Source organism: Cupressus sempervirens, chromosome 7 (assembly GCF_028749045.1).
Source record: "Cupressus sempervirens isolate cs-2001-9-10 chromosome 7, ASM2874904v1, whole genome shotgun sequence".
NCBI lineage: Eukaryota > Viridiplantae > Streptophyta > Pinopsida > Cupressales > Cupressaceae > Cupressus > Cupressus sempervirens.
Window position 1 is genome coordinate 91,284,988 of NC_143124.1, and position 23,634 is coordinate 91,308,621.

A 23,634-nucleotide genomic window follows, 5' to 3' on the forward strand; every position below is an offset into this window, starting at 1 on the left:
TTATTTCTAGTATAGATCTGTGTTCCTTTCTATTCTCTTGTGTAGATCTAATCAAAACAGGCTCTATAGCATTCGAGAGACCTCATATAAGCAAGAATAGCATTCCAAAGTCCTCCCCAAGCATACAAGGGTCAGATATGAATCTTCTAAGACTTTTGTGCTCTATTTTAATGCTTTTGAGAGATATTCTAATGCTTATGAACTCTATTTTAACACATTTAATCTTTCTATAGCACATATACATAGTTCTATAATGCATTTACATAGTTTTGTAATGCATTTACATAGTTCTGTAATGCATTTACATAGTTTTATAATGCATCTGCATCTTCTTATAGCACATATGAAGCATCTTACAATTCATTTGATTTTCTTATAGCACATTTTCATAATAAAATATAACATATAAGGCTTCATGTAATGTATATGAGCATTTATGTACTGCATCTGGTAAAAATTGTAGTTTTCTAAATCAAACTTCCAGATCTGAATATCTTTTGCTTATAGGTCCCTTCCACATTAATGAAAAAGCCTTCATATTGTAGACAACACCCAACAAGAATGAAGACCCTCATAAATGTGGCTAGCATTATGCTAGCTCTAAATTAGGTAGGTGGACCTCAGCTCTCATTGATTAAAAGTGTGGGATTTCTAAGTTTCCAAACATAGCTTAATAGAAGTGTTCAATCTTGTTGATCTGATAAAGAAGTAGGCCTATAATCTCAACTCCTTCGAGTTGATTAGAATGCTTGACATTCTATAAAGATTAGTCACAATTGAACAAGGAAAGAACCCACACATAGCCTAATTAGGGGCCCCTTTGTCTTCAGTAGTATAAGGGCTAGTAATTAAACCTTTGTGTCTATCATGTTTGGGGAGCCAAAATAGTAGGGATATGCTCTCACTCTTCTTGAATGATTAGATTCCCAAACCTGTTGTGACTTCTATTTCTCACTTTTCACTAGGTAGGATTATCTAGCCATAGAAGGGCTACCTCCCAAATTGCCTTAGCAAGGCCAATGAGAGGGATTGCTCCCCAATCATGCATTCCCAATTGAATGCAAGCCACCTATGTTCAAAACATAGCCTTCCTCTAGTAGTCCCATGAAGGATTGCGCCAAACCTCCCTAGCATTGGTGGGAAGCTCTCTATTACAACAGAGATAAATTCAAATACAATTGGAATACTAAGACCCACTAGTCACTAGCTTTAGATAACCTTGATAGGAAGCCATTTTCTTCCATTTTCTAGGTGCATATGGTTTTACATTTTACTTTTGATTTTATTGCCATTGTGCTTGGAAGTGCTTTAAAACTTAATAACAAACACCAGTGTGGATCATAATCCTTCTAGAAAGAACTTCGAACTGATATCAAGAAGTCAAGTTCAAAACCAAGACATTACTGAAAAAACCTTAAAATAGTGCACATACTAAATAAAAGCACTTTTTCACATTCCTATAACACTTTTGATCTCTTTTATAATGCATATACCTATAAGTATAATGCATTCAAACCTTGAAAGAGTGCATTTAAACTTTGAAACAACGTGTCTAAATCATGAAACAATGCATTTGAATTATGAAATAATGCATATGATCAATGAAACATCACATTTGACCAATAAAATAATGCATCTAATTAATCTTGTGATGCATCTCAACAAAAAACCAAAACAGAGGCCATCTAGGTGCATTATAATTGTGAACAAATGATAAATTTGGATACCCTTTTCCTTGCTAGTATTTTATAAATTCTAAGAATTTTTGTATCTGATAAAGACATCTTTTGAAATAAGAAAAGCTACACCATCATCAACCAAATAGTTACCATTACCTCCCTTCGCACATCAAGCTAGAGACATTTGAAGACACACATCCATCCCTTTACCTAACTTCATGAAAGTGAACCTTATCCTATCAACATTGGAAAACACCTTGTCTAATCTAGCTTGTTGCTACATACAAATCATGATCAATGAAAACCTTCACTTTTTGAAAAATGCCTAAAAACTAAAAGAATCCAACTCACCTTTCATGCCACCATGCAAAATAGGTGTACAAAAAAAATTGAAATGGTTGCACATACAAGTGAGTGCTAGGATAGCAAGTAGAACCATCAAATGCACAGAACCTTTAAACCTCCTCAAATCTACTATAGCAATGGGTTGCACATAGAACACAATTACTCCCAAGTCACCCTTATTCAATTGAAATTTAAAATCCTTAGCCACCATGGGTTCATCTCATGCATGAGATGATAGAAGTATCAAAACTAAAATTGAATATTTTCAGCAAAATCCCAAACTTGTCGATATCATGGACAAGATACTAGAGAAATACAAAGAATGCTACATACTCACATTAGCACAACAAGGTGCATGTCATCTAACTTTGATGTGACCAATCTGAAGTGAGATGAAGAAAAGTCACCTTTAGACGTTGTCACACAAAAATTACAAGACTTACAACTAGAAATGGAAAAGATGAAAAGAGGGAAAATATAACTTGCAAAGTTTTGCCTTGAAAAGGTGTGTCCTCTTCCATTTGATAAAAGCTTTATCTTCACACCTTTCTCTCCAAATGTGCAGATACCAAAATATGATAAATATTTTGGTACATCAGATCCACAAGATCACCTTAGGCAATTCTATACACTAAGTATGGAGTTTGTCCACAACACAACATACCTAATGTGTCTATTTCCTAGGAGTCTTGGAGGGCAAGCCATGGAGTGGTTCTCTAAATTACCCTCCAATATTAAAACCTTTGACCAATTTGCGTCCATTTTTATCACCCAATATTCTTATAACATTGAAAGAGAAGTTATAATGATTGATCTATCTAACACAAAACAACTCCCAGGTGAACCATTCAAGGCCTTCCTACAATGGTGGAGGCACACGTTTGCCAAATCTCATAGAGACATACTAGATAAAGAGAAGATAGATATCTTCATCAACAGTCTCTCAAAACCAATGAATTATTAGCTCCAACTCCAAGGGCCTAAATATTTTAAAATCACCAAAAAAAATACCGCTAAGGTGGAAGAAACCTTGGTAAACAATGACATAATTAAATTATATAAAGATGGTAAAGGTTTCTACAACAATTCCATACAGACAAACAATTCCTTTGATTGCTCCACGGATAGACAAAAATTTTGGTGGAGAAACAATAACAAAAACACCACAAATGATGGGGTAGTTGAAGCCAACCATGTCAAAACTCAAACTCAACCCCTTTTAAATCAATCGGGTCCCATTGTTGCACTTCAACAAAACAATGCTTGCCCATTTTACCAAGGTAACATGAAGACTCCCTATATGTCTAATCAACAAGTTGCTTACAATCAAGCTCCTCCCCCACAAAGATATCAATCTTCTGATATACCTAAGGAGTATACACCCATAGGGGTGTCCTATGAGAGTACTTTACAAACACTTGTGGCTGATGAACTCATTGTGTTACCCAAGGCTAAACCATATGAACCCCAAGTCAAGCTGAAATGGTGGAACGAGAAACACATTTGTGCCTATCACCAAAATTGGGGGCAGTTAACAAATCATTGTTTTTCCCTTAAGGGGGTCATCCAAAAATTAATAAATGATGAAACTATTGAAGTAAATGAATTCAAAAATAATGAAGATCATACAACCTTCAAGAACCCCTTCATGAGTCATGAAAAAGGGGATTCTTCTAAGGCCAATCAAAATGCATCTCCTCAAACCAAGGTTAATTATGTGCATCACTACGATAATACCATTGGCATGATTTCCAAATTTGATGACACTGTAAATTCATCATAATTAAAGATAAAAATTTAAAAAAATCCTCAAACATCATTACCCAAGGTCAAGCCTCTAAAATTATCCTACCAAGACCTGTGACAAGTCCTGATTGAGCAGCTCCAAGTTCCTCCATGCCCAAGTACAACCTAGTTAACCAATTACACAAGACTCTAGTTGACATCTCCATTTTTGAACTATTACAAATCTCCCTAAAGCATAAAGAAATAATCACCAAAGCCTTAGTGCCAAATGACCTAGATGTTAGTAGATTTTAGAACATGGTCAGAAATCTAGTTGCCCCTCACTACATGTCATTTTCAGCTCAAGATGACATGTCTATCATCCAACCATAAAATTCTCCTTTGCATATTGAAGTATTCATTAATAGGAATTGAGTTAAGAGAGCATTGGTCGATGGTGGGGCTAGTCTCAATATTTGCACACTCAATTTAGTAAAAGCCCTTGGGTACACAAAGGATGTTGTTGGCCTAAGAAAAAAAAGTATCATCAAGGCTTATGATGATGAAGAAAGATCCTCCAAAGGCATGGTTATATTACCAATAAGAGTAGGACCGATTGTGAAAGAGACTGTTTGTCAGGTCTTAGACCTACAATTAACTTACAACATCCTTTGGGAAGACCATGGATTCATGACATGCAAGTCATTCCCTCCACCTACCACGTATGCCTAAATTTCCTTACATGGGTCAAGAGGTGACAATACCCAGAGATCAAAACTTTGCCCAATATTGTAACTTGCTTCTCCCTCATAACAGGGAAGAAACTAGTGCACTAACAAATGAAATCAGCCAGTCTACAGCTACAGACACTTCACACTCTACTAACCAAATGAGTAACCACTCATCAACATCAACTAAGGTAAAGAGAAAGTGGTTTATTCGAGTCATTCCACTCCTTCACCACCCTCATCATCAAAATATCCTAAACAATTACGTTATGAAGAAATGGATAAATTGATGAAAGAATTTGATAGAAAGTGTAAGTTACACCATAAAGGGGTAGGTGAGTACTTAGTCTTCCTATTTGATCCCCCACTTTCTCTGAGATCTTATGGAAAACCATCATCCAACAATCCATATCATGCACATTTTACCAAAGCAAGTGGCATACCTCCAAACTCAGTGGAAGACATCAGTCAAAAAAACATTGACATCTCCTCCCACCTACATAGGAAATGCTTTGACCTAATGAAAAAGATGGGATACACAGGAGATGGTCCCTGAGGGAAAGGGATAGGCATCATCAAACCTCTAATGGCATATTTCAGGTCCAACAAGTCTAAAATAGGTGTAGGGTATGGTAGACAAGACAAGGCAGAAACCTCTTCCAGAACTTGCATGAAGAATAATGATCCTTCCTCTTCTACCTTGGTGTGGGTACCCAAACAAAAGGATGGTTATACCCTGGCAACAATTGACATCATAAATGTGAATTTGTCCCTCTCAAGTTCACATTCTACAAAAGAACCACCCATAAATACCTCTAATAATGAAGACAATGACAATTCCACTAAATGGAAATTTGAGTCACTATCTAAGGAGTCTTTCCATGATAAAGAATGTTATGTTTTCCACATACCCACCCCTAAAAATTTGGCTACACAAAGAACAACTCATAGTTCAAGATCCACTTCACTGAGAAATAGAGTACATCAGGGTGGCTTAGAATATGATGAACACATTGAAGGGTTTCAATTTCAAACCTTCTTCCTTGACTTCTTTCCAGTAGAAGTCAAAGATGATTACTACAAACCTCTCACAAGCTCTACTTTCCTTGACACTCTAGAAGAACTCCATGTCATAGATCTAACAGATATAGTGTATGAGCCATCTAATGAAATTATGTCTTTAAACCCTGCTGAACCCTTCCCATGCTACGAATCACTTTCCCTAGTCCATCCTAAACTTGTTAACTAGGATACAATTGAGCCTCATTACCTCCCTCATTTTGACACTGACCATGAATTTTTCATCTACCTTAACATTGTTGTACCATTTCATCAATGAAGAATGGAAGAAGAGCATATAGTCAAGTCGAGTATCAATCACCTCTATCACACTAGAGCAAGGCAAGCATCCCGTAAACTTTGTGAACAACACCAAGTTATGGCTAATCTTGACAAAAAAATGGAAACAAATAGAAGTGATGCATCCCAAGGTGAAAACCCAACCATGGCACCCATGGATGGGGTAATTGATACCTTACTTGAACATTCTAAGGAGTGATCTTTTATTTTGATTGAGCTAACAAAACTAGTCAACATTGGCATAGAACAAGAACCAAAGGTCATTTATTTGGCATAGTCCTTGAGCACAAAAGAAAGGAAGGCATTCATTGAATTCTTTAAATAAAGATAGATAAACTTTGCATGGTCTTATGTGGACATGCCCAGCTTAGACCCGACCTTAATCCTCCACCATCTTAACATTTCTCTAAAAGTCAAGCTAGTAAAACAAAAACTCAGAAAGATGCATCCCCATATAGCTCTGTTAGTCAAAGTAGACTTGGAAAAATTAATCAGCACCAATTTCATCTAGCCCCTGGCATATGTATCATGGATATCCAACATTGTTCCCATATCAAAAAAGAATGGTAGCATACACATTTGTATCTACTTGTAGGATTTAAAGAAAGCATGTTCCAAAGATGACTTTCCCCTCCCCAATATCAACATCATTATTGATCTCACAATAGGTCATTCCATGTTTACACTCATGGACAGGTTTTCAGGGTATAATCAGATCAGGATAGCACCAGAAGATTAAGAGAAAACTACTTTTACTTGTGCATGGGGCACATTTTGTTGGAATGTGATGTGCTTTGGTTTAAAAAAATGTTGGGGCCACCTATCAATGGGCCATGACCACCATCTTTCATGATATGATGCATATCTTTATGGAAGATTATGTGGATGACATTCTCACCAAATCCCATAGCTGTGAAGAACATCTCCCTATACTAGCCAAGATATTCACCTATCTAGAAGCATTCAAAGTTAGGCTTAATTCCAAGAATTGCACTTTCGACATCCAATTAGGAAAGCTTCTAGTATACATTGTCTCAACCAAAGGGATAGAAGTTGATCTCAAAAAGGTACAATCCATAATTAGTATGCAACCTCCAAAGCACCTGAGTTATTTATGCTCACTTTAAGGCAAGCTTCAATTAGTTCACCAGTTCATTTCTTAGTTGGTGGAAAAGTGTATACCTTTCACACACTTGCTACATAAAGATATAAATTTTAAGTGGGATGATCAGTGTCAAAAGGCTTTTGAAACACTTAAAACCTATTTGATGAATTTGCCCATGTTGGTACCTCCCATACCACACAAACCTTTGTTATTGTATATTTCTATAATAGATAGATCAATCAAAGCCCTCCTAGCACAAGAAAATTTCCAAGGAAAAGAACAAGCCATATATTACATCAATCGTACCTTGGTCAACTATGAGCTTAATTACTCTTTCATTGAAAAGGCTTGCCTAGCCATAATTTTTTATTACCAAAAATTATGTCATTATCTCCTAACACAAAAAGTCAAGCTCATCTCCAAAATTGATCCCCTCAAATACCTTCTCAACAAAACAGCATTAACAAGTAGATTGGCCAAATGGGTAATGATCTTAAGTGAGTTCAACATTATGTTGATAGGAAGGTAATAAAAGGGTAGGTCATTACCAATCAATTGGCATATGCACCTATAAAGAGCTCAAATCCTATCCTAGCAGATTTCCCAGACATGCACATTCTTCAAACAAAGCCAATTGTTGGAATGTTCAAAATGGGAAGAGTACTTCTGGGGGGATGAATCATAAGTAATTGGTTTTTATCCTTTTAAACCCTTTTCAACACATAACTAAAAGTAAACTGCATGCATATAAACATATTAAGTGAACATAAAGCAAACACATTCAATATCACACATAACACCAAATTTGGTAACCCAAAAACCCTCAAGGAATAAGAAGGTAAAACTAGGGTGGGGATGATACCCACAAAATCACTACAGCAATAATAGTTTGACCACTTCTAATGGTTTTCCCTGTGAAAGGCCTACCCTATTAAAGGCTTTACACTATGTCAATAGTGACCTAGTTAAAAGATTTACAAACACTTTACATGAAGTGTCACCCTATTAAAGGATTTAGTCACCTCTTCAAAGGATCTACAAAGTAGTTGTTAAGCTAACCTATCAACATAGGATTTTCACTATCTAATACAATGGCTAAATAGTATTAGAAACCTTTGACCTAATTGTTTAGAATTTTCAATTACTAATTTTAGGCACTTGATCTGCTCACTTTGATCTTGATCCTCTATGATCTAATATCTAATCATGTCCCTTGTACTGTTTTGATCTACTAGATGTGTAATTTTTTCTATGTTCATCTTTCACACTTCACACTGAATTACACTATAGTTTACCCATACACTATTTTCATCCACACGCACAATGGGGTTTTCAACCTCCTTTTAAAGATTGTGAAGACTTAGGGTTAGGTATGGATCTACGATCCATATTGAATCTTGAATTCTTGCTCATTCCTTGCATTTATCTTATCGGTTGCATGCCTTCTCCATTTTTATAATTGGTTGCATGTTGATTACATAGGAAATATACAAGATTCATTCTTATCCTTGTTTTCCTTCAAAATATTTCTATATTGACTCCAAAAATGGTTTACATCTGAGTTTGTGAGGGCACAAACTCGTATGTTGATTTTGTGTTACTCGGCACATATTGGACTACTGGTGCTCAGCACATATACTATCCTAGTTTACTCGGCACCTGTTACATTTTGTCTTGCTTGAAACATGTATGATTCTATCTCACTCAACATATGAATCACTCTGACTTGCTTGACATCAATTGTGACTTGGCACCTATATATCACTCAACATCTATTGCTTACTTAGCACCTAAAGTCACTTGCACCTATTGAAATTCTAGCTTGGCACATACTATAGCTTGGAATACATAGTGTACTTGGCATGTATAGTGAAATTGGTTAAGTGTGTCAACAATCGAATGTCAAAACCATTCTGAGACCAACAATCTCCCCCTTTGGCATGAGTGTCAAAAACACTTAACTATGCATTATTGAACTAACCTTATGAATACATTTTTCATTCTACTTGGCATATATGCAAAATTTCAAAATTCATTCAAAATTTTGTAAGGAACAATATACCTTATAATTCCCCCTAAGCTGATTGTGCCTTACTCATTCTTGAAACCAAAATTTTGTGCTTGATACTCTTTGTCTTTTGCCCTGTTCTTGTATTTTGTACCTATATTTTGTATCTAATCCATCAAAGCTATGGAATTCCTACATTTTATATCAGATCTTATATGGAATAGAGCTATCTTCCATATGATTTCCAAAGTTTTGTATCACCCCCTCACTTTGTCTTATTACTTATCTCCCCCTTTTGGCTATCTACAAACTTTTCCTTTCTATTCTCAAAATGAATGAAAGAATGTAATCAAAATTTATATTATTCTCCCCCTTAGTTATATCTTCATCAAAATATTATATCTCCCTTATATCTCCCCTAAAACATATATCTCCCCTTTTTAACACTAATGTCAAAGGGTTATAAGGAGTAATACCATAGTTAGCCAAAAAGTTACTATTTACCTCCATTATTATTTTTAGAGTTGCATCCCAATTCTCCAAAGCAATGTCTAGTGATTTGTGCTAGATAACAGTCTCTACAGCAAGGTGTATGAGTCCATAAAGTGTAGAAAGATTAGGATCTTTCTTTAGAATTGTTTCTACATATACTTGCTCCTTGTGGAGGACTTCCAAATGTGGGATGATAGAGGATTGAATTTGCATCAATTTAGCCTTTATATTGGCTTCCTCTACTATGAGTACAGCTAACTCCCTTTGAGTGTGAAGCAATTGTACAAAATGCTTCTCACTTTGAGCTAGATTTCTTGGGAGTTGCACACTAGAAATCTTCAAATTTTTGTCTAAGCTCAATATCCTTTGATTTGTTTCTTATGTGAAGTTGGAAAAAACACAACTTTTTATACAATGAGAAAATATTCTCAAGTACAACTTTGACCTTGTCAATTTTCTTGACCAACTCTACCTATTCAAGTGTTATACCACTTGATATTTTCTCATTCACTTTCCCTTGAAATTTCCTTTCTGATCATTCCATGAGTTTAGCAGTAGTATCTTAGTATTCATTGGTCACCTAGTCAACTATATTTGATAGTTACTCCATTATAGGCATTGATTCATCTGGTGACTACAAGCTAAAGGCATCCATAAAGATGTCCTTAATGTCATTCAATACTTGCTTTTGTTTATACTATTTTCTGAGTATTTCCTATCTCTTCCTTCTATCTAATGCATCTTGGAATTCATTAATTTGCACCATTGTGATAATCTTGGAGTCATAGTTAGGTATTACTATATCTTAATCTAATTTAGGGTCTCCATAGTGATGTACCCTAGCAACCTTTGTAGAGCTCAAGCTCAGTGTTTGGACTTGCAATGATATCATTTCAATGCTCAACTTTTGAAGAGTTTATGTAGGAGTACCAATTTTTGGTAATTCAATCAATGTATGGATTGCAGGTTGCTCCTTATCTTTTGTTTCCTCCTTTTCCTCTTCTGATTTACCTTGATCAATCACAATTGTTAGGGATTTACCTATTATCTATAGTATGGTATCAAATGAAGAAGTATGTCCTATTGTTCTTGTGTCTTCCCCTTTTTCTACACTCAACATCTGAATAGTATCACTTGTTGCACTTGGTGAAGGTGGTGGTGGAAGCATTGAAATTTTAGTACAAGTAACTATATAGATGAAAGGTGGTTCTTGTGGTTTCACCTTTTCTCTCTATGGTTCTACTACTACCTTCTATAACTCATCAACACTCACCAATACAGGATTTATGCATAATTGTGCTTGTAAAGTAGATTGGTGAAGGATCTTGGAGAGATCCTTTGCAGTTAGGGGATTAATGTTTTGACATGATGTGTCAGTAACATTCTTCACTATTATAGTTTATGCAGGTGTAATGGCTACATGAGGAGGACTAGGAGGTGGCATTGGTGTGTCTTCCACACTTTGTTCCTTTTGCTGCTCTTGTTGTTTAGTTGTTGCCATGTCTTCTCCCTTAGTTGATTCCTCCTCTTCTTTCTCTTTATTCTCTCCCTCTCCTTTTTCTTCCTCACCTTACTCTTTCTTTTATTCTTCATGATTCTATGTTTCCTTTGCCTCTACCTTCTCCTTAGTACTAGCTTCTACCTTATTTGCCTCTTTATCTTTGTCATCAGTCACCTTGTAAATTGACTTCCACAATTGTGTGGATTTATTCATTACATCCTCAATCTTGTTTTGTAGGATGTTGAAGGCTCTATAGTTAGGTGTAAATTTGCCACCATATTTTCTATTTGCCTTTGTTATTTGACCTTTTGTCAGTTCAAGCATCACTTGGGCTAAAGTAGATTCTCTAATCTCCTTCTCTATTTTCAAACAATAATGCCATTTATTTTCAACTATCTCATACAGTTCCTTGGGCATGGTATTGTCAAGTTCTAGAGGTGTATTTTTGAATTCTACCATCATGGCATATACAGATTCCTCTACTTTATTTTGCTCTTCTCTACTGAGCTTATTAAAATCAAGAGTCTTTAAATCATTTAAATCTACATTCTTAATCTTTTCACAAAGTTTATCAATTGAAAACTTAGGAGGATAGCTTACCACTCTGAATTGGTTGTTATCCTCTGACTCTACTCTTTCTTCATCATCATTATTTGGCTATGCCACATGTTGGTGTGTGAAAATTTTATCCATTTCTAATTACCTTGATGAGAACAAAATGTATCTAGGGGCAGCTAACTCCCATTATTAACACATCCACTCAGACACCAGGCCAACTATAAAGCTATACTCCTTCTGCACTTCAAGCTCTGCAAAACCTAGGCGGGTGAACCTCTAGATTCCTTATATGGTACTAGTTATCAAAGCATACACTGAATCTAATACAAAGTAGATAGAAACCCTTATTTCTCCTAATGGTTTATGAAACAACATAGATTCTACAATAGCTAGGTGCAAACCGATATTATTCATAAACTGAGTGAGGGTTAAAACTTTTATGTCCACTTCAACATGAAGGGAATATTTTGATTTATATTGAGGAAATACAACATGTTCAATATGCAGCAAAAACTTTAATGATCCTACAAACGACCAGCGCCTTATCCATTGGGGCAATCCTACACTCCAAAATTATGCATCCTTGAACATCAATCAACATATGGCATACGTTAAGACATTGATGTTCAGTCTGTTCATCTTATGAATTAGACAAAAATATCCAATATAACTCCATACTTTTTCACATCCTTCTTAATTGAATCTGCAACCTTGTCTAAAACCACAAGCAATTATATGACTCCTTGAGTCAAAGGCAAGCAAACTTCAAACATACAACTGGACAATTGCAAATAGGTTCAAGATCTTTGTTCTTGAACATATAACATTACAAACTCAACAAGAAAAGAGACAGAATTATATTGAAATTCAAAACCTTCTGCACATTGTATTTATCTCTTTGAAATAAGTACATTAGGAATGCATAAAACAAGATACAAGATCACACTATTGTATCAGAACTATCTATGAAATCCATATGCTATTCATACAAGACATGTTGGGTATGTGGCTTTCACAACCTGAGTAGAGCTCTAAGAACTGGAAGGATAGAAAACCAACCAACCAACCCCCCCCCCCCCCTTTTTTTCTAGCCTTGGGATCTCACTTAAATACTGTGAGATGCAACAAGCTTCAGGCATAGAGAACTGACAAGTGTCCTTTACAAAAGATATCACAAGTTTGTGACGGAAGAAAGAAGAAAAATGATTAACACAACATCATGTAGATCAAATATTCTCCTATAAGCTCCTTTTCTATTACCACTTTTTGTTGATTCGGCTCTACCACTAATTTGTTGTATGCGCAACTGCTAAGACCTCCAACTCTGAAAAATAGGCACCAACCTAGGCCTGTGGGTTTTGTCAAGATGACTACTGAATGAGAATCATCTTTACCTCCCACTCTTTACTGATCATGCCAGGCTTCAGAAATAACAGAATCATTACTTAGCATGCAGTACAAAAGCCAGAAAACAATGTGGTTATTAAAAATAACAAAATAGGGATGCTCTGATCCCCAGCCACATCTACTTCCTTAACCAACTTCTTGCCAAAATTTGCCATCTTCTGACACAAAAAGGGGGGACACGCACAAAAAGTGAAAAAGACTATACCCCAGGGTATAAAATCTTCTTCACCCTCTTCCAAAACTATGCACAGGGTCTCAAATATTTCTGCTACCCTAGCATCAAACTAAGATGCTTTGAAAATTTGTTTAAAAGATGATGTTTCTGCTGAAAAGGTTGTTAGCTTACAAATTCTACTCCTTGTTCTTCTTACCACCTTGGTGACTTGACTACTACACCTGATTACTAGCTTTCCTCTGTCAAAAAACCATACACAGGCATACGAAGCTAACCATTTTCCTTTTCTGAACCATCCTCTGAAAATAAATAAATCATTTTTCAAAGTATCAGTGTCCCAGAACCAACTACTCTTAATGAACAATCCTTCCACTATCCATACCCTCAGACTTAGTGAAATCTTTAGGAACATCTTTTGAAAAAATCACCAGGATTGAAAAATGCAGAGACTATGGTATACAAATTTACTTGAAGCCTTTTCTTTTATCCCTGTAACTTTTGCATTTTATCCTTGAGCCAACTACTTGACGCTCGTGCCAAATTTATCTCAATCCCAGCAGTAATTTTTTTCGTTCAAAGATGACTCACGAATTTGTACTCTCACAAGTTTGATACTGGGAAAATCTCACTTGTTACACCCTATTCTTTACTTTCACATGCGAAGGTTTTCATGTCTCATTAATATGCATAATGATACTACCTTCAATAGTAAAATATGCACCGTCGATCTTGACAATCTTATAAGTTGAAACTGTGAGCATGACGGCTTCGAAATCCACTATGCAAGCTGGTCCAGAATAACCCAATCAAAATTAGCCATGTGTGCAATTTATCTTTTAGTGGGCGCTTCTTGCTTCTAAGAAATACAAACGCGTGAGAGCCACAGATCTGAATTGAATCAATGATCTGAGTCCACCCCACATGTCAGGCTTGCACACTCCTGCACTTTTTATCTTGCAAGCATGTTGATATAACGGGCCAACGCCCATTGTCGATCCAAAGAAGATCGATGGTTGATGAAAAATTCCCTGAATAACTATTGCACTGTTCCTTTATCACAAAACATGTGAAACTTAAGAATGGCATGATTTGGTTAATTGCGATACGTGTCCACAATCCTTTTACTCACATTATAAAATCATACAGAGATTAAAAAATGTGGGCAAACGCTAGCCCTTGATGCTAGCTTAGATCGACGGTGATTCAGAATTTCAAAAATAGGCAGCTCATCACAAAGATCCTGACCAATGAGAAAATACCTTTTACTACATGTGTTCTGACAAGCCTGACTGTGGAATTCAAGACTTCGGTGCCCATGACATCATTACTTCCTCGCATTTTGGTCCTATTGTGCCACGCGTCACAAAGTGGCACACTCGCAATATTTATCTGCCTCTCATCTTGAAAATGCGGGTATGCCTCATTCGTCGATCTCACATAGATCGACGATATTCATAACTTGTCTTCGATGCTCATATGAACATCTCCTTGTGTCTTCATAAGGGACAGATGTTGCTTATGCGCTTGCCCACTTTATTTAAATCATGCTCATCTTCATCTTGCGGGCAAGTGGCATCTAGTGATCTTAACCAAGATCAACAATGAGTCAATCTTTTGAAAAATCTTGGACCCACGTAATTAGACTGTGCTACGTGCCCTCTTCGTGCTTCCACACATTTTGTAATAGCCTTGCATTTTGAAAATGCAAGAATGCGTGGTCCGTCGATCTGAACAAGATCTATGATCATCGAGACTTGCATGGTAAATTTGAAAAGAAACTTTTTGGATTTAAAATGTGCAAACCCTTATTACCTTAAGCTTAAAATAGGTTTAATCAAAACATTATTTCAAGTTTTGCCTTAGGTTTAAAAGGGCATGCCCTGAGCAAGAAAATGAGAAGGGGCTAAAGGATTTCAAAGGACATGGTGGATTTGTATAAAGAAAAGGTTCATGACTAAATTCTACATATTAAATGGGGTAGAAAGCAGATTTAGGATTTGTTCAAAATAAGACTTTATCATATAACTCAGAATGACAAATTATCATCATGGAAGGCTTAGGAAAACTAAATGAAAAGTGTCAGAGACATTGAACATCTTAAGGATCTCAAATGGACAGCCAAGTGCACATTCAATTATGGGCATTCATAGGGCTTGACTTTCTCAAAATTTCAAATGGATGCTCAAAATGGGAATGCAATTTTGAGCGCCAACACCACATACTTTCTTCCTTTCTTTGGCTCTTCAACAAGTTGTTCAGTGGCTTTTTTTTCTATTTTGCTTCCTCTTTGGCCTTTTGTGTTGTTGCCCTTGTAGTAGCCCTTGTTATAGGTTTCTTTGGTTTTGCTTGAGTGGGCTTTGTTGCCTTCTTGGCCTTTGGCTGACCTACAGGTTGAGTTTTAGCCTTTCTCTTCTTCTGCTCAGCTTCAGTAGGTGCTTCCTCAACTTCTTCTTCCTTAGTACCTTCCTCATTATCTTCTCCTAAGCTCTATGTCAACTCCATAGTCCCTTGCCCTTGTTCTTCTTCTTCTTCATTTTCACCTTCTTCTTCCTCTACTTCTTCTTCTTCACCACTTGCTTCTCCTTCAATATTTGTTCCAAATTTCTTCTTTATCTTCTTCACTAATTTATCCTTCCTCTTGATAATAGAGGATTTCTTCAAGTTTGTCTCAACCCTTGACTTGACCACATCATATGTACCAAAAGGTTTGGCAGCTTTGTCAATATCTTCTGCAAGTAGGATAGTGATTGTAATTGAGGCTTGGTCCACGTCCAACTCATAACCTAGTGGCCTAAGCCATCTTACTCTTGGCACTACAACTTGAATGTATGTGTAGTAAATGTCAACCAAAAAGCATATATCATTGACATGTTGCTCTACCAATGAAACTGGTATTCTCATTCTCTACTTCATGGACTTCTTAAAGTCCTCAAAATAGCTAGTCATCTAAGCCTCAAAATTATCTCCCATTTGATCAATGAATTCATTGATTTATGTGATTGCAAACTTGTTGGAATTCCAATTTACCTTCCCAATTGAAGGGAATTCTTCCATCACATAGAAGAATATGCAGACTAATACTGATCCAAATTTGCATTGTGCTCCCTTGGATCTTCTTATAGCTCCTCAATTTTCATTTATTTGCCAAAGCATTAGTTATGCTAGATCATAGGTATGATTTTTATTTACCAACTTGTACGCTACATCAACAACTATATAGGGTAGATTGTTTAGTCTACTTGATTGGTGGAATTTGTGTGAAATCATTCTAACTACAAAGTCAAGTCGAGGTTTTGTTACAATGTCAATGGTCATTCCTCTATTGTTCCATTTGGCTCCCATATTCTTCTCAATGGCCTCCCTTCTAATGCTTCTCAAGGTCTTTGGCCAATCTAGGGTTGGGAATCTCATAACTCTATGTATTATCCTTTTGGTAATCTTAACAGGTCCTATCTCTAGCCATAGACAGCCATCATGAATTTGACTTAAAACAATGTGAATCCATTCAATCTTGAATACTGTGGGAAAAACTAGGGCATTTGTCAAACCCTTCTTCTCAACTATCTCAATTTTTTTTTCAATATCCCATTATCACATAACTTGTCATAGGCTTAGAAGATTTCAAGATCACCTATTGTGCCAATTTTTTAGTTATAACACTTTCTCACATCTTACACCATGACTACTTTGGATGGGATAATGAATAAAGCATCGGCTGGGTTGTTCTTATACACAACCTCAAGAATGGGTTTTAATTTAGGTTGTTTGACCTTGTTGCTAACTAATTGAACCTCATGACTCTCTTTTCCTTTGGGGTTTTTGGAGGTTGATGCCATTTTATCAAACTAGGGTTTAAATATGTAATAGACTTTTAACACTGCATAGCTTGACACCTAATAAATACCTTTAAATTGATGAATTTGTGCTGAATTGTTGTTAAAATTCATGCAAATGGCTATTAGGTTTCTACTTGATCACTTCTTCTCTCTTCTCATCTTTTCTTTGTGTTTGAATGGTGTAAAAATGAGCAAAATTCAACCTTATATGATTCAAAACCTAGCATTTATTACATAATGCATACAACTGTAAACTCAGCACTTAAAGGTTTCAACGTAACTTGGCATTCATTGGATTTCATTCACTTGGCATCAATTATCAACTTGGTTGCTACTGGCATCTCGGCATGTAATGGAGCTTTGCTCAACATCCAAGGGTAACTCGACAGCTTCTTCAAAATTTTGACTTGGCATCTTTTCTCATGTTGATTTCTTCTTTGTAGTACTCCTTTGTTCTTTGGGACTGATGTAAGATACAAATTTGCATACTAGTCCCATACATCTTTATTTTGCTTAGTTGGATTAAGTGTGATCACTTGACCTCTTGGGTGAAGTAATCTCTCCATTTGATGTGTTGTACTCATCTTTCTTCTTCCAAGTCTTGTTCATTTGTCCTCTTATTTGTTCAACATCAACCTTCTCTTTTCCTTTGTTGACTTCTAACTTGGATGCCTTGGCCCTTGTTGGGCAATACCTGCTAATATGTCCAGTCTTCAAGTAACTAAAACATGTGGTTTGGCTTAACCACCTACTGTAATTCCCTCTAAAATGTGTCCTTATACAATTTTCAGGAATGTGTCCATACTCTTGACGGTATTGATAGCTTTTCCTAGTATTGTAATCCCAAGCATCCTTTTTGAACCCCTCTAGTGCCTTTTTCAAGGCCCAAGTGTCCTTTTCAAATCCCTCTAGTGCCTTTTTTAGCCCCTCAAATGCCTTTTCTGGCCCAAACACCTTTTCTCAAGGCCCCATTTTGCTTTTTTTTCAAGCCTCACTATCTTTTAGGCCCCAAACATGCCTTTTTTGGGTTAAAGCACCTTTTCAAGGCCCTATTACACCTACTTGAGGCCCAAGTGTCCTCTTTTGGGCCCCAAATGCCTTTTCTTAAGCCTCAAGAATGTCTATCTCATCACACACTTAGAGAAACATCCCCACATTGGCTTTATTATTGTTTGTAATGGTTCTTAATATACACATAGACATTCTTGCCTACCAATCATGGTTATCCTCACTCTAAAAATTCTATTGTTTCCACTTTTACAAGAGTCAAACTATTCTAATATTTATCACAAAAACACAAAAACATTTGAATATCTCTCAACCATCCCAAAAACATTTAAATATTCGACAAAAATACAAAAACATCAATATATATTCCGCAAAATCCTAGAAATAAACATGACGAGGCACTACAATCACCATCAGTTGTCCCTTTGATTGCCACAACAACAAGCACAAACTTTTTATTCTCCTATGATGGTAATGAAAACATTGTATTTAATAGTGTCTCACGAATCATTTATTTTGGCCTCCCCAAGGGAGATGGCAAAACAAGGTGTTCACTCAATGGCATCCCTTCTCACCTAGCTCCAAACGAAGAAGCCCCAAGTGTCAACACCCTATGTGTCCACACCACATCCATGGGAATTGGAAACCTCTTGCCATGTAATTGTGTGTTTAGAAAATGCACAAATTCCCTGTCTATGAACTGTGTCTCTCATTGGTCCTCATGCAGGAATGCCTAATAATAACACCACATCCAATGTGTAGCTTCCTGGTGTACCTTTATTTTCTAGTGCATTTTCATGAACACATTCTCCACCAACTTGCTTACCCCCTATGTAGTGATCGCTCATTGAGTCACATCTCGCTCCTATTGCATATGATCAGTCATCATTTTCTAATGCTCCACATCCACTTTTGCCTCACCCAAATGCTACTCCAATTGCCTCACCTTCCCCTCACTTAATGCTAACCATTCTTTCACCTTCATAATCGCTTCCCTAAATGACTCAAACTATGACTGTAATAACACCAACTCATTTTGAGCACTCTCTAAACCCACCTATGCCATATTCAGTGATTCTTGCAACTAGTGAGCCCATGACCATTCAGCTCACATTCTTGCATCACTTCCCTTCACTCATGCATGTTCCACACATAGCTCTATCTCTAGCAATTGCACCCATACCTGATCTGCATCCACCACTACCTATAGTCATCTTACCTCCATTTTCATCCCATCCTCTTGCACCTTCTCCATCAATCCCAACAAAAATGTGACCTCATGTTCTGTGTTCTCCACTCAAACTCTCTATAGCTAATATTCTATGTAATCCCTCCATGTCCTGTGATGATTGATCTCTATCTCCCACCTCTAGTTGTGGCTCCCCCACATTTACACTGATTTTTCTCCCTTCTTTCAACCCTCATCCCAGTGTCCAAAGGCTAATCCATTACATGTCCCACTCATTACTTCACCTCCTCTAACACCTCCCACATCCTTCAAAGTTCCTTCAAAGTTTCTCCCATAGACTTTTTAGGAGATTTTAGTTCCCTCACCTCCTCCTCTACTCTTGACATACTCTTCATTTTCTCAAGCAAACTATTCTCCACCTACATAATTGGCCCATCATCTACTACCACCTGCAACACTTGTTGCACTACAGTCTCTGATGATATCATTAAAGTCAACAAGGGTGTTTCTTTTGCCTCCATCCCCACCTCTTCAGGTTTTGTTGGCCCTTGTCCCAACCGACTTGCCTCACCTAAACCTGAAGCTAACACTTGGAGTTCTGACTGATCCACCTACTCCTTAAAAGTTTGCCTAACCTACTTCGCTCTTCACCCTTACTTCATCCACCTTCCCTGGCTCGCATCACACTCCTACTATGATTGATCTAGTGAGCCTAACATACTTTCACTTGCACAATTCCTACAACTTGTCAATACATCCAATAATCACATTCTACTCCTCACTTTGCCTTAGTTCATTCCCATATTATGTTCCTACTTATAGCCATTAGTCACCCAAGACTTGTTTTGTATTAGTCTTCCACATGTCCACTCTTTGCATCCTGCTGCATTGGTACCTACTACACTTGACCCTTGGCTTTGACATTTAGCCACCCAAATTTTTACTAAGGCACATTGACCATCAGATTCTGCTACTAAATTACCACTGACACATCCCATGCCTTCTCATCCACCTAGTACAACAGTTGCTCCCTGGTAGACCTTAACAAACTTGACACTATTACACATAACTGGAAGCATGCTTGGTTTACAAATAATGGTTTTTTATGCTATCATATGCTTTTAGTATTTCAATGATGTGTTTGACTTGAGGTACTAGAATAAAGTCATGATATTTTTATTGGTTTTTCACTATTTAACTCCTGTGATCCTTTAGTTTCACACATTATTAGTGTCCACTTATAAGTGCCTCCTCTTGGATGGAACATTATGTGTACGTTGACCAATTTTGTGTGCTACCTTAGGTGAGGTCTTTTATCTAACATGTGACTAGTTGGCATGCCTATTTTTATTATCCTACATCTTAACTTCTATTTTTTAATGGTTGTCATGTTTTCTTGTACATAGTTCCTCTTTGTTCATACTTCTTGGTGTGACATAGTATTCATATCACTATAGTTGAGCTAGTGGTAGTTGTACTTAGTCACTTTTTATCGCATGCTCTATGATGACAATTAGTTTGTATATCTTTTTTTAAAAAGTGACAATTAGTTGCATTTATCTAGTTTTCATTTTCATCTTGGGTTCCTTGATAACAAATGGTTGGCACATAAATTAGAATATAATTCACCAACATTAATCAGCAACTTCATGGTTGGTTATCACAAAAAAATGGACAACAACATCAACATCAACCTCAAGATGCACTTCTAAGCACTCAACTATCATAGACTTTGACTCTTCATCCCATCCACATCAACATTCCACTTTATGAATTCACCTTTCCACTCCACTCATTTCATTATGTGGCTTTTGAATCTCAGACAATTCTAGTCACTATCCCATTTCACCACTTCATCTGCTGCCTTGCATGGCTTTTCTATCTTAAACAATCTCTTTGATCACTTCCCATCTCATCTGCTTCACTGCATCATCTCCTCTCATAATCCATCTCCTTCCATTTTTCCACATCATTCATTCATTTTGTCACCTTTGAATCTCAAAAGATGACACTCCACCTCATAGCCTTCGAATCTCAAACAATTTCATTTCCTTCTATTTTCACCTTCACTTACACTTCATTTGTCTCGCCCCATTCTATCACATTTTCATTTATCTTTCCATCTCCTTTCATCCCATCCCCACACTTGGGCATCCCATTTCTATTCTTGTTTCATCCTATTCCATTTCATGACACTTTGCCACACACTCGTTCATTTGCATTTTTTTAATTTTCATTTACACATTAATTTCACATCAAATCTCATTTCATTACATATCACACTTCCTTGAATTACATTAAATTTCATCCATTACACCATTATTGCCATTTAATTATTTCAATTATTATCCACATATCATGCTACATTAATCATTCACATATATACACATCTGCATCCACTTCTACCATAATCATCAAATCAAACCATCACATGCATACAAAAGTCCATGATATAACAAGTGTACAAGTCTGAACATCAATAGGCTTGAATACCTCATAAATCAAATAGATCAAATCATCAACATCAAAAGGTCATCAACATCAACATAAAAGGGTCATCATCACAAATGCCATACATGATAAACCATTAAAATAAACACAAAAGCTCCACAACTCAACCTTGTGTTGCACTAAATGCATCATCTATCTGTGTCTAATCTGAAGGTCCCTACTCACTGGGGACACTCATCCCACCTTAAACAATTGAACATCGAACAATGATATCAATTTTTCATCACAAGTGACTATCCTACATCAATCAAATCCCAACATCTAGCTATTTGGCTAATGGTTCCATCTCAAACTAGCTATGTGTCCTACTTTGTATCCTAAGATGGACATTTTAGTTTCCCCACTTTGTATCCTAAGGGAGGCACTTTTTCTATCTATCAACATTACCTGATTGATCCTAAACATCACTCTATGACTACACATTCCTATCAATTGTTCTCATCAACATTTTTAGAAATTAAATTAGAACATCCCTATTTCATACATCCATTTTTCCAATTTCATTTCTGAGGGGGTAGTATATCAGGGCATCAAAATTTTTCAAAATATCAAAAATATCCTACCACAAACAAATTTTAAACATCAAATCAAATCAGGGCATCAAAATTTTTTGAAATATCAAAAATGTTCTACCCCGACCAAAATTTTCAAACATCAGGTCTACCAAAACTAGGGTATCCAAGCAGAAATATTGCAACACCAAATCAATACCACAACCAAATCATCAAATCAACAACAATCAAAACATCAAATCATCAATGATCAAACATCAAACCATCAACAAAAAGACACCCTGACAATGACAAAATGTCAAAATATCATCGAATAGCCATCCAATCATTAGAATTTGACCTAAAATCAGAAAATCAAGATAGTCTTTGAACTAATATGCTTCACATATTAGCTCAAAGAGGGGCATTTGTAGACACTCAAAAATTGGCAAAGACTAAAACCATACAATTCTAATTAATCAGTGCAAATTAAAGAGAAAATTAGAAGAAACACAATAGACTTTCAAATCAAAAATCACATCAAGTCATTAATCACCTATCAAATTGACAAGGCCTAAATTAACTTTAAAAGAGGAGAAAAACAATTCAAATTCATTAAAATAAAATTCAAAAAGGAGGAAGAAAAAGACAAAGTGTTGAGAACAAATAAGAAATTTATTAAATCAATAAAATCATTTATCCTCACAAGATTGAAAATCTACCTTTTTCATTTTAAAAGAAGTAGAAATATCCTCAATTATCCTCAAAATCAAGTCTATTGGACTCTTCCTCCTGGTCTCTTATGAGATATTTTCAATTTCACTTCCACCCCCAATCAAAGGTGAAAATCCTAATTCTTACTCCAACCCCTTCCGAAATCCTATAAATAAGACGAAAATCTAAGAGGTAAGGAATACAAGTTTTAGGCACATTTTGATTCATCATTGTAGCATTTTCCTAGCATTTTAGCATTATTTTGTGTTATTTAGCATCATTTATTACTTGTTAGTTCATTATATTCATCATAATAGCATATAATATGCATTTTAATCATAGATCTTGCATGTATCCATCGTAGATTTGCATAAGCATTCTCCCATTCTAGAACTGTCACTAAGATGTTGGTCTGAGAGCTATTTTAGTAGTTGTAGTTAGGGAAACATGAGACACTCATAGAGATTACATTCTGATGATGATATCTTGGGCTTAGTCTAGTTCGTCATTAGTCTATTTGCATTCTACACTAAAGTTTCATGAATATGTGTTCACATTGTATACAAGTATCAATTGAATATCTTTTGCAACAATAAGGTTAGAGTAATGAATGATATGTCTATGTGTCTCACAATCCTCAAATAACCACATGGTAGAATTCTTAATAGGGTACCTACATTTAATTGTTAAGATAATTTAAAGTCAAAATTGATACATTAGACATGACAAATTTACTTAAAGAGATCTTCATGGTAGGGGACAGAAATATACTACCTTCTAAGCCATGTGCCTATCACAACGAT